Source organism: Arachis stenosperma, chromosome 1, assembly GCF_014773155.1.
Source record: "Arachis stenosperma cultivar V10309 chromosome 1, arast.V10309.gnm1.PFL2, whole genome shotgun sequence".
Taxonomy (NCBI): domain Eukaryota; kingdom Viridiplantae; phylum Streptophyta; class Magnoliopsida; order Fabales; family Fabaceae; genus Arachis; species Arachis stenosperma.
Window position 1 is genome coordinate 94,590,589 of NC_080377.1, and position 13,113 is coordinate 94,603,701.

Here is a 13,113-nt window from a genome sequence, read left to right on the forward strand (position 1 = left end):
GCAAACTACTGCTACGTAGTAATGCCCTTTGGGCTGAAGAACGCAGGGGCAACCTACCAGAGGCTAATGAACAAAGTGTTCTCAGAGCACATCGGACTACAGCTAGAGGTGTACGTCGACGACATGCTGGTAAAGACACAAGAAGACAGATACTTACTGACCGACCTCGCCAGCGTCTTCGGCACCCTAAGAAAACACAACATGAGACTTAACCCAACAAAGTGCACCTTCGCCGCAGAAGCCGGAAAGTTCTTAGGCTTCATGCTGACTCAAAGGGGCATCGAAGCGAACCCGGATAAATGCCAAGCAATACTCAATATGAAAAGCCCGACGTGTGTCAAAGAAGTACAACAACTGAATGGAAGGCTGGCCGCCCTATCAAGATTCTTGGCAGGATCAGCGATAAAGTCACTACCTCTCTACTCACTCCTAAAGAAAGGGAAACCCTTCTCATGGACCCCGGAGTGCGAAAAAGCCTTTCAAGAATTCAAGGAATTCCTCGGGCAGCCACCGATCCTAACCCGACCTTTAAAAGGGGAAGAGCTCGTACTATACCTCTCGGTCGGACATCGAGCAGTCGCCTCAGCGTTAATACGCGAAAATGACCGAGGACAACACCCCATATACTTTGTAAGCAAGGCACTACAAGGGGCCGAATTAAACTATCAGAAGATAGAAAAATTCGCCTACGCCCTAGTGTTCACAGCTCGGAGGCTCCGTCCCTACTTTCAAGCCCACACCATCAAAGTCCGGACAAACCAACCCATGAGACACATCCTGCAAAAAACGGACCTAGCAGGACGAATACTACAATGGGCGGTAGAACTGTCCGAGTTCGACCTCCACTATGAAGCCCGGACTGCCATAAAATCTCAGTATCTAGCCGACTTCATCGCAGAATACACTGAGACCCCTGGAACCCCACTCTCATGGAACCTGTATGTCGACGGGTCCTCAAACAAAACAGGAAGCGGAGCCGGGGTTATACTCGAAAGCGACCAAGGAACGCGGATAGAACTATCCCTAAAATTCGAGTTCCAGGCTTCGAACAACCAAGCCGAATACGAGGCCCTACTAGCAGGTCTAAAGCTAGCCGAAGAGGTCGGAGCCCAAAAAATCACGATCTTCAGCGACTCCCAGGTCGTCACGTCACAAGTAAATGGAAGCTACCAGGCCAAAGATCCAACTATGAAAAAATACCTGGACCAAACACAGGCACAATTACGCCACTTTTCAGAAATACAGATCCAGCACATACCTCGGGAACAAAATGCCCGAGCAGACGCCCTCTCAAAGCTCGCCAGCACCAAGCCCGGAGGTAACAACAGAAGTCTCCTCCAGGAAACCTTACAATCTCCCTCCGTGATCAGAGAGGAAGAAACGCTAAATATATCCAACCAACAGCAAGGATGGATGACCCCCATACTCAACTACCTGAAGTCGGGAACCCTCCCCATCGAAAGGAAGGAAGCTAAAAGACTCACGAAAGACGCTCAGAATTATACACTAATTCACGACGTATTATACAGAAGAGGATTCTCAAACCCCCTCCTTAGGTGCGTCCCGACCTCAGAAACAAAGAGCGTCCTCGAAGAAGTCCACGGAGGCATGTGCGGGAACCATCTCGGAGCTCGGGCATTATCCAAAAAAGTAGTCCGAGCCGGGTTCTACTGGCCGACCTTGCAAAGAGACGCAACGGAATTTGTGAAAATATGCCCCCCTGCCAAAAACACGCCAATTTTCACAAAGCACCACCCGAAGACCTTATCAGCATCACCGCACCATGGCCCTTCGCAAAATGGGGACTTGACCTACTCGGCCCGTTTCCCCAAGGACCGGGGCAAGTCAAATACCTCATAGTAGGGGTCGACTACTTCACCAAGTGGATCGAAGCTGAAACCTTAGCCACCATTACGGCTCAGAAAAGTCGCAAATCCCTATACAAAAATATTGTCACAAGGTTCGGAGTCCCCTACTCCATCACAACAGACAATGGAACACAGTTCACGGACACCAGTTTTCAGAACTTGGTGGCCGAACTAAAAATCAAAATTCACCTCAGTCGAGCACCCACAAGCCAATGGACAAGCAGAGGCTGCAAATAAAGTCATCTTGGCCGGGTTAAAACGGAGACTCCAAGAGGCCAAAGGGGCATGGGCCGAAGAGCTCCCCCAGGTGCTATGGGCATATCGGATAACTCCACACTCTACAACGGGAGAATCGCCATTCCGACTAGCTTATGGGATGGAGGCAATGATTCCTGTCGAAATAGATGAAGGGTCACCCAGAGTCATCTTCTACAACGAAGAAGGTAACCCGCAGGCGCAAAAGGAAGACCTCGACCTCCTCCCCGAGGTCCGAGAAAGGGCCCGGATCCGAGAAGAAGCCTTAAAACGGCGAACGGCCCTCAGATACAATCAGAAGGTAATAAAACGAAGCTTCTCCACTCACGACCTCATTCTAATCCGAAATGACATCGGAACACAAAAGTCGGGAGAAGGAAAGCTAGCCGCAAACTGGAAAGGACCCTACAAAGTAACAGAAGTCTTAGGAACAGGCTATTACAAGATATCCGACCTAGAAGGCAATGAGCTGCCCAGGGCCTGGCACGCCTGTAATCTAAGACGGTACTACAGCTAGAAAAATTTGACCCGAGGTGTACTCTTTTTCCCCTACAGGGGGTTTTTTAATGAGACACCCGGTCAAGTAAGGCACCCGACCTAGTCAAGGGTAAACACTCTGTAAATATTCTTTCTTTTTTAATACTAATCAAATCTTTCTATTTTCTTTTGTTCTTCCTCGTGATGAAACAAATCCTGAAAAAGTACCCCGCCAAGGCGCATTAATTTATGCTCGACAAAACGCAAAAAATCATTTGCCAAAAAGACCGCACAAGGTCGGCAAAGATAAAGCGACGAGGTTCAAATTAATGTGAGAAGTTATAAAGTAACTCTGAAAAGGTTCAAAAAGCCAAATAAAAAGAGATTACAAAAATAACTTAAAAGGCCGACCAACGACAAGGTCGGACCCAACAAAGGGAAGTACTCGAAACACCCGAGGTCCGAGGAAAAACCCGGATCCAAGAAAGAAGCCTTAAAGCGGCAAAAGCCAAGATTTCGAAAACGCTTACTAAAAAGTTGCTGTACAAAAACAACTAAAAAAGTACAAGCGAAAAAACGAAATCAAAGGAAGAGGCAAAACCAAGATTTCGAAAACGCTTACTAAAAAGTTGCTATACAAAAGCAACTAAAAAGTACAAAGCGAAGAAACGAAATCGAAGGAAAGAATAAAACGAAGTTTCGAAAACGCTTACTAAAAAAGTTGTTATCCAAAAAACAACTAAAAAAGTACAAGCGAAGAAACGAAATCGAAGGAAAGAACAAAACGGAAGTTTCAAAGCGCTAGCTAAAAAGTTGTTATCCAAAAAACAACTAAAAAGCATAAAAGCGGAACAAGAAGTCAAAGCAAAACACCGCATAATAAGCTAAAAAGTTACTACAAGTAGCTAATAGTAAAAAAGCGTCCAAAGCGTTCACAGCAACCATCCAAAAACAAAAGAGCCCACAGGCCGGGCAAAGAACCAAAAAAAAAAAAGATTACAGAGGATCAAGGTCCTTTCCAGATTCCACATCGGTAGAAGGCTGCGGAGGAAGAACCATAGAAATCGGGACAGCCTTGACAGCACCATCATCTCGGCTTGAAACCTCCACACCAGATCCATCCCCGGCCAAAGGTGAGGTCGGGTCGGCAACCGGAACATTGGGGTCGGACACCGGAACCTTGGGATCGGACACCGGCACCTCATCCTCATTGGGAGCAGGAACAATCTTTCCCTCCACAACAACGTTATCCGTACTAAATAAGCTCAGATCCAGGTCAGGAGCAAGAACCCGGACCTGAGCCTTCAAATTCTCGAACATAGCATCCATACCCTTAGCCACATGGCCTTCCAGCTCGTAAAAATCATCCTGAGCAGATTGCAACTTCTCCCTTGTCTCCACAAGCTCGGCATATACCCGAGTATAATTCTCCGTCGCCGCCTTCGCCATCTCCTCGGACGCTTTCGCTGCCGCCACAGCCGCGGTAGCTTTAGCTTTCTCCTTCTCCAAAGAGGCCTCCAGCTCCGTAATCCTAGCAGCCTTCAGCTCACTAAACTTCTCAAACTCGGACTGAGCCTTCTCAAGTCGGGAGCTGGTCGCGCCAATGGGAGATTTCTTGAACTCCCGGGCAATAGCAGCATGAAGACTGGCCATCCGAACACAACTCCGCGCCATATACTGAAAATGATGCTCCATAGACACGTCATCAGTAGAGATAAAAGTCTGAGGGAGAATATGCTGTTCAATCCAACCAAGAGCATCGAAATCCTTATCGTTAAAACCCGCAAGCTCTTGAGAGGTCTTCTGCTTCTTGGGAGGAGGACCCGAGAACGGGGGAGGAGAAGAGGTAGCAGGCCCGGAGGTCGGAGGGTCTTGATTTATAGCTCGGAACTGGGGAGTCGGAATAGTCTTCGACCGAGTCTGAACACCCACGGTAGCCTTCTGCGGAGAAGATCGAGCAGAAGCCTCAGCCTCGATATTTCGAGCAGCCACAGACTTCTTCGTCCGACGAAGGAACTTCATGGAATCCGCCTGAGAAGACATCTCTGCAGAAATATAAAGAAAAGGATTACCACAACAGAAATTCAACCAAAAACAAGTAAAACAACAATATTGAAAAAGAAGAATCTCGGAGAGGTCGGGAAACTACCTAACTCAGAACGGAGAAGGCTTGGATCCCCCAACATTTTCTTCGTATCCAAGTGAGGTGCCCGACCCCATAAACTGCTCACCACACCCACAAAAGCCTGCTCAACCTCATCTAGACTCTCAAAAGTATACTTAGCAGACACTACATTCTCCTGCCAACAAAGAGGAAAAGAAGGCTCCCCACTCTCATCCAGAAAGAAAGGTCGGACGTCTCCAGTAGCCCGGACCTTGAAATAAAAGTTCTTGAAATCATGAAAGGACTCATCATAAAGGGTACAAAACTTCCTTCCCTGGTTAGCCCTAAAAGAAACCCAAGACACCTTCCCCCCCACCCGACCCCGGCTTCGTCAACACAAACAAATAGGAAAAAAGAGAAATAGAGGGAGCGACGCCCAAAAACTGACACAAAAGTTGAAACAGCTTTAAGAACGCCCAAAAATTTGGATGGAGCTGCGTAGGGGCAAGGTTACATGACCACAACACCTCGGACTCCAGGTCGGTAAAAGGAAGTCGGACATCCAGCTTAGAGAAAAAACAGTCATAAGCATAAAAGAAGAGCTTCTCGGAACTATCTAAAGGCGGGAAGCACACTCTCTCCTCGGATTCCGGGGCTACTAGTTCATAATCCCTCTCAGACTCTCTATTCTCACACACGCTACAGTGCCTACGGAACCTAGCCAAATACTCAGAATCTACCACAGAAGGGACTTTTAGGGGAAGAGGGTCTACCCAACCAAGACCACTTGGAATCTTGGTCGACATCGCTTGAAGAACCTTTCGAGACATAAAACTCTTACCTACAAAGAAGAAGTACAACAGCAAGCAAAAATCACATAAAGCAGACAGCGAAAACCCGTTCAGCCAAGCAAGAAACAAAAGAAAATACGGCAACCCGGAGCAAAGTACCAGAAAAACAAAAAGAGCCCCCCCCATATACAAACAAGGCAATGGCGGCGCCTCTTTTCGGGGCAACCCAGGCATAAAGAAAAAGAAACAAAACAAGAGCCACACAAAGAACAGAAAGCATATGTACACAAAGAAAAGAAGACGGGAACAAACCTGGAAAAAAGAAAGAAAACGACGAGCTCCGAAGCAAGGAGAACAAAACGGCGGCACAGAGGAAACCCCGGAAAGACGCAAGGAAAGATTCGGGGAAGAAGAACAAAGAGAAAGAAGAAGCGGTGCTCGAAAAAGAGATGACGAAAACTTAGAAAAAACAGGAAGGAACAGAATAAACGAAGAAAAAGGAAGGGAGCAAATAAATAATGCCTTCACAGAGCCCGAACGGAAATCGAGGAGAAACGGTAAAATGCAATAAATGCAGGAAACGGCCATTTTTGAATTTTGAAAAACAACTATGCCCGAGCTCGACCTCCCAAAAAGGACGAACTCGGGCAGGGGCACTGTTCATACCCTGACCGAGCTCCTCCAACTCGGCAAAATCCATGAAAGGTCCGACCTCATCCCAAGGCCCACGCCTAAGGTCGGACCTCGGACAAATAAAGCTAAGAAGGCCCATCAAAAGGAACGAAGCCCAAAACCTAAAGGCCGAAAAAGCCTAGGAAAGGCGGTTCCGCAAAGATAGAGGTAAAACTCCCAAAAGATAAGATAAGATAAGAATATCTTATCCAGGGAAGATCACGACCAACTACTATAAATACACTGGAGCACCCAGGTATGACAGACATTCCACATTCTACACATATCTGCTTGGACCCATGCTAACTTAAGCATCGGAGTGTCATTGCAGGTACAACCACCAATCGCCAACACCTCAAGCTCGGGTCCCTGACCCCCACCTCGGGCATCTCCAGACGACCGAGCTACACGTTTCAGGTAACCCACGGAACACATGGGTTGGTGTTTGGTGCACGAATTTGTGAATCACACTTTTCACAACTCGTACAACTAACCAGCAAGTGCACTGGGTCATCCAAGTAATACCTTATGTGAGTAATGGTCGATCTCACGGAGATCGCCGGCTTGAAGCAAGCTATGGTTATCTTATAACTCTTAGTCAGGAGATTAATGATAAAGAGGGTTTTGTTTGTAAAAAGTAAAAGACCATGAAATGAATGATACTTGTTATTCAGTAATGGAGAACAGGTTGGGGTTTCGGAGATGCTCTGCCCTTTGAATTTCTGCTTTCTTACTGTCTTCTTCTCCAAACACGCATGGCCCTTTCTATGGCAAGCTGTGTGTTAGTGGATCACTGTTGTTAATGGCTACCATCCATCCTCTCAGTGAAAACATGTCCTCTACGGTTTCCCGCATGGCTAGTCATCTGTCGGTTCTCACTTGTGTCGGAATAGGATCCATTGATCCTTTTGCGCACTGTCACTGCGCCCAACAGTCGCGAGTTTGAAGCTCGTCACAGTCATCCCTTCCCAGATCCTACTCAGAATACCACAGACAAGGTTTAGACATTCTAGATCTTAGGAATGCTACCAATTGTTTCTAGCCTATACCACGAAGGTTATGATCTCATGGATTTGAATGCTCTGTTGTCAGGAGAAGCAGTCAAACTCGTGGACCAGGGGCCCAAGAGATACGCACTCAAGCTGTCACCCAATGACTACGTTGAGCTCACGTAGAATGGAAGTGGTTGTCAGGCACGCGTTCATAAATTGGAGAATGATGATGAGTGTCACGGATCATCACATTCTCCATGTTGAAATACGAGTGAGTATCTTAGAATAGAAATAAACGTGATTGAATAGAAAACAGTAGATTGCATTAATCCATGGAAACACAGCAGAGCTCCTCACCCCAACCTATGGGGTTTAGAGGTTCATATTGTAGAAGATACAATAGGATTTGTCAAAATGTCATAAGTTACAAAATAAATCTCTAAAAGTAGTTTTTATACTAAACTAGTAATCTAGGTTTACAGAGAATGAGTAACTAGATGCAGAGAGTGCAGAAATCCACTTCCGGGGCCTACTTGGTGAGTGTTTGGGCTGAGCTTCCAAGCTTTCACGTGCATGTGCCATTTCTAGAGGTAAACGCCAGCTTGGATGCCAGTTTGGGCATTTAACTCCAGCTTTGGTGCCAGTTCTGGCGTTTTATGCCAAAAAAGGGGTCTCTGGTGGGCGTTTAAATGCCAGTTTGGCCCATCAAAGCTCGAGCAAAGTATAGACTATCATATATTTCTGAAAAGCCCAAGATGTCTACTTTCCAATGCAATTGAGAGCACACCAATTGGATTTCTATAGCTCCAGAAAATTCGTTTCGAGTGCAGGAGGGTCAGAATCCAACAGCCTCTGCAGTCCTTTCTCAGCCTCTGAAGCAGATTTTTGCTCAGGTCCCTCAATTTCAGCCAGAAAATACCTGAAATTACAGATAAACACACAAACCCATAGTGAAGTCCAGAAATGTGATTTTTGAATAAAAACTAATAAAAATATACTAAAAAGTAACTAAATCATACTAAAAACTATATGAAAACAATGCCAAAAAGCGTATAAATTATCCGCTCATCATAGTTCCTTGGTGAGAATTTCAGATATGCGTTTGGAGATGCTTTGTTGCCTATGAACCTCTGCTTTCATATTGTCCTCATCCAATCATGCGTACTCCCTTCCGTGGCAAGCTGTATGTTGGTGGATCACCATTGTCAATGGCTACCATCCGTCCTCTCAGTGAAAACATGTCCTCTACGGTTTTTCGCATGGCTAATCAGCTGTCGGTTCTCGATCGTGTCGGAATAGAATACATTTATTCCTTTGCACACTGTCACTGCGCCCAACAGTCACGAGTTTAAAGCTTGTCACAGTCATCCCATCCCAAATCCTACTCGGAATACCACAGACAAGGTTTAGACTTTCCGAATCTCAAGAATGCTGCCAATTGGTTCTAGCTTATTCCACAAAGGTTCTAACATCAAGGATTCGAATGCTCTGTTGTTAGGAGAGGTGATTCAGATTCGTGGGTCAGAGACCAAAGAGAGTATACTCCAGCTGTCATCCAATGATTACGTTGAACATCATGTAGACCGCTTTGTGGTTGTCAGGCACGCGGATCTTGGCTAAGCGAGTAACGAAGATTGGGTGATTGTCACGGGTCACCCCTTGATTTTAACTTAACTGAATTAAGTACGGGAGTATATCTTGGAGGAGAAGTAGGCATGAATTGAATAAAAAAATAATAATACTTGCATTAATACTCGAGGAACAGCAGAGCTCCTCACCTTAATCTGTGAGGTGTAGAAACTCCACCGTTGGAAAATACATAAGAACAAGGTCTAGGCATGGCCGAATGGCCAGCCTCCCAAATGGCAAAATACAATCAAAATAGGGTTCAAAGAACTGATCTAAGGATCGAAGAATGGACCAAAGATGTGAATACAATAGTAAAAAGTGCTATTTATACTAAACTAGTAAACTAGGTTTACAGAAAATGAGTAGATAGTGCAGAAATCCACTTTTGGGGCCCACTTGGTGCGTGTTTGGGATGAGCATTGAAGCTTTCACATGCATAGGCTCTTCTTGGAGTTTAAACGCCAGTTTTGGTGCCAGTTTTGGCATTTTACGCCAGAAAAGGTTCTCTAGTGGGCGTTTGGACGCCAGTTTGGGCCATCAAATCTCGGGAAAAGTATGAACTATTATACATTGGTGGAAAGCCCATAAAGTCTACTTTCCAGCGCAATTGAGATCGTGCCAATTAGACTTCTATAGCTCCAGAAAATCCACTTCGAGTGCAGGGAGGTCAGAATCCAACAGCATCTGCAGTCCTTTCTCAGCATCTGAATCAGATTTTTGCTCAGGTCCCTCAATTTCAGCCAAAAAATACCTGAAATCACAGAAAAATACACAAACTCATAGTAAAGTCCAGAAATGTGATTTTTGCATAAAAACCAATAAAAAAAATACTAAAAAGTCACTAAATCATACTAGAAACTACCTAAAAACAATGCCAAACAACGTATAAATAATCCGCTCATCACAACACCAAACTTAAATTGTTCCTTGTCCCCAAGCAACTGAAAACAAAATAAGAGAAAAAGAAGAGAATATACAATGAATTCCAAAACATCAATGAAGCATAGTTCTAATTAGATGAGTGGGGCTAGTAGCTTTTTACTTCTGAACAGTTTTGGCATCTCACTTTATCCTTTGAAGTTCAGAATGATTGGCATCTATAAGAACTCAGAATTCAGATAGTGTTATTGATTCACCTAGTTCAGTCACAGCTACTTATGAGTCTTGGCTGTGACCCTAAGCATCTTGTTTTCCAGTATTACCACCGGATACATAAATGCCACAGACACATGACTGGGTGAACTTTTTCAGATTGTGACTCAGCTTTGCTAGAGTCCCCAGTTAGAGGTGTCCATAGTTCTTAAGCACACTCTTTCTGCTTTGGATCATGACTTTAACCACTCAGTCTCAAGCTTTTCACTTGGACCTTCATGACACAAGCACATGGTTAGGGATAGCTTGATTTAGCCGCTTAGGCCAGGATTTTATTCCTTTGGGCCCCCCTATCCATTAATGCTCAAAGCCTTCGATCCTCTTTACCCTTGCCTTTTGGTTTAAAGGGCTACTGGCTTTTTCTGCTTGTCTTTTTTTTTTCGCCATTTTTTTCGCAAGCTTTTTTCCTTTTCACTGCTTTTTCTTGCTTCAAGAATCAATTTTATGATTTTTCAGATTATCAATAACATTTCTCTTTGTTCATCATTCTTTCAAGAGTCAATAATTTTAACATTCATAAACTTCACTATAAAAAAATATGCACTAATCAAGCATTCATTCATAAAACAAAAAGTATTGCCACCACATCAAAATAATTAAACTAATTTCAAGATAGAATTCGAAATTCATGTACTTCTTGTTCTTTTGCAAATAGGAACATTTTTCATTTAAGAAAGGTTAAGGATTTATGGGACATTTATAGATTCAAGGCGTAGACACTAGACACTAATGATCATGTAATAAAAAACACAAAAATAGACAAACATAAGGCATAAAAATCGAAAAACAGAAAGATAAGAGCAAGGAAATTAAAGAACGGGTCCACCTCAATGATGGCGGCTAGTTCTCTTTTTTGAAGATCCTATGGAGTGCTTGAGATCCTCAATGTCTCTTCCTTGCCTTTGTTGCACTTCCCTCATGGCTCTTTGGTCTTCTCTAATTTCATGGAGGATGATGGAATGCTCTTAGTGCTCCATCCTTAGTTGCCCCATATTGGAACTCAAATTCCCTAAAGAGGTGTTGAGTTGCTCCCAATAGTTGTGTGGAGGAAAATGCATCCCTTGAGGTATCTCAGGGATTTCTTGATGAGGGACTTCCTCATGCACTTGTTGAGGTCTATGAATGGGCTCTCTTGTTCACTCCATCCTCTTTTTAGTGATGGGCTTGTCCTCTTCAATGAGGATGTTTTCCTCTATGATAATTCTGGCTAAATTACATAGGTGACAGATGAGATGAGGAAAGGCTAACCTTGCCAAAGTGGAGGGCTTGTCAGCCACCTTGTATAGTTCTAGAGGTATGATCTCATGAACTTTCACTTCCTCTCCAATCATGATACTATGGATCATGATAGCCTGATCTACAGTTACTTCGGATCGATTGCTAGTAGGAATGATAGAGCGTTGGATGAACTCCAACCATCCTCTAGGCATGGGTTTGAGGTCAAGCCTTTTCAGTTGAACTGGCTTGCCTTTGGAGTCTCTCTTCCATTAGGCTCCTTCCACACAGATGTCCATGAGGACTTGGTCCAACCTTTGATCAAATTTGACTCTTCTAGTGAAAGAATGAAGATCTCATTGCATCGTTGGCAAGTTGAATGCCAACCTCACATTTTCCGGACTGAAATCTAAGTATTTTCCCCGAACCATTGTGAGCCAATTCTTTGGGTTTGCGTTCATACTTTGATCATGGTTCTTAGTGATCCATGTATTAGGATAGAACTCTTGAACCATTAAGATTCTGACTTGTTGGATAGGGTTGATGAGAGCTTCCTAACCTCTTCTCCGAATCTCTTGTCGGATCTTCGGATATTCGCCCTTTTTTAGCTTGAAGGAGACCTCAGGGATCACCTTCTTCTTGGCTATAACTTCATAGAAGTGGTCTTGATGGACCTTTGAGATGAATCTTTCCATCTCTCATGACTCGAAGGTGGAAGCAATTGCCTTCACTTTCCTCTTCCTTGAGGTTTATCTGGCCTTAGGTGCCATTAATGGTTATAGAAAATTAAAAAGTAAGGCTTTTCCCTCACCAAACTTAAGAGGTTTGCTCGTCCTCGAGCAAAAGAAGAAAGAAGAGAGTAGAAAAAGAAGAGAAGTGGGAGGTAGAGGCTTGAGAGGATTCGGCCAAGGGGGGTTTAGAGTGTATGTGATGTGTTAAAATGAAGGAGTAAGGAGGGGTATTTATAGGGTAAGAGAGGGAGTTAGTTCGTGTTAGAAGGGATGGGTTTGGGAAGGAAATGGTTTGAATTTGAGTGAGTGGGGGTAGGTGGGTTGTATGATGGGTTTTTTTTGGGTATTAAGGGAAGGATGTGAGTGGTGAAGAGAATATGGGGAAGAGGGTAAGATTTGATAGGTGAGTGGTGTTTTGGGTAGAGTGTTCTAGAGAGGTGTGAAGAGGAGAGAGAGTGAGGTGTGGTAGGTGGGGATCCTGTGGGGTCTACGGATCCTGAGGTGTCAAGGATTTCTCATCCCTGCACCTTTCTGGCGTTCAAACGCCCTCTGTGTGGCATTTCTGGCGTTAAACGCCAGTCTGCTGCTCTTTTCTGGCGTTTAAATGCCATTCTGTTGCCCTTTTCTGGCGTTTAAACGCCAGTTTGCCTGCCAGTTATGGCGTTTAACGCCCAGAATGGTGCCAGGCTGGGCGTTAAACTCCCATATTGGTATCCTTACTGGCGTTTAAATGCCACTAAGCTCGTCCTCTAGGGTGTGCTAATTTTTATGTTGTTTTTTATTTTGCCTTAATTTTTGCGGTTATTTTTGTGACTCCACATGATCATCATCCTAAAGAAAACAAAAAGTAACAATGGAAAACACAATGAAAGAGTAATTAATATAGATAAATAAAATTGGGTTTCCTCCCAATAAGCGCTTCTTTAATGTTAATAGCTTGACAGGAAGCTCTTACAGAGCTTCACAGATGCTCAGAGCATGATTGTGGCCTCCCAGCACCAAACTTAGAGTTTGGATATGGGGGCTTTGCTTGACTCTGCATGGAGAGAATTGGATGCAACTTTTCATGCTTCTTCTCCATGTTTACAGAGGAAAATCCCTGAGCCTTAAACACAAGGTAGTCCTCATTCACTTGAAGGACTAACTCTCCCCTATCTATGACGTTAAGATTTTTGCCAGTAAAGAATGTCATAAAAACAGTCGCGTTGTAGATATAGTCTCTAAACC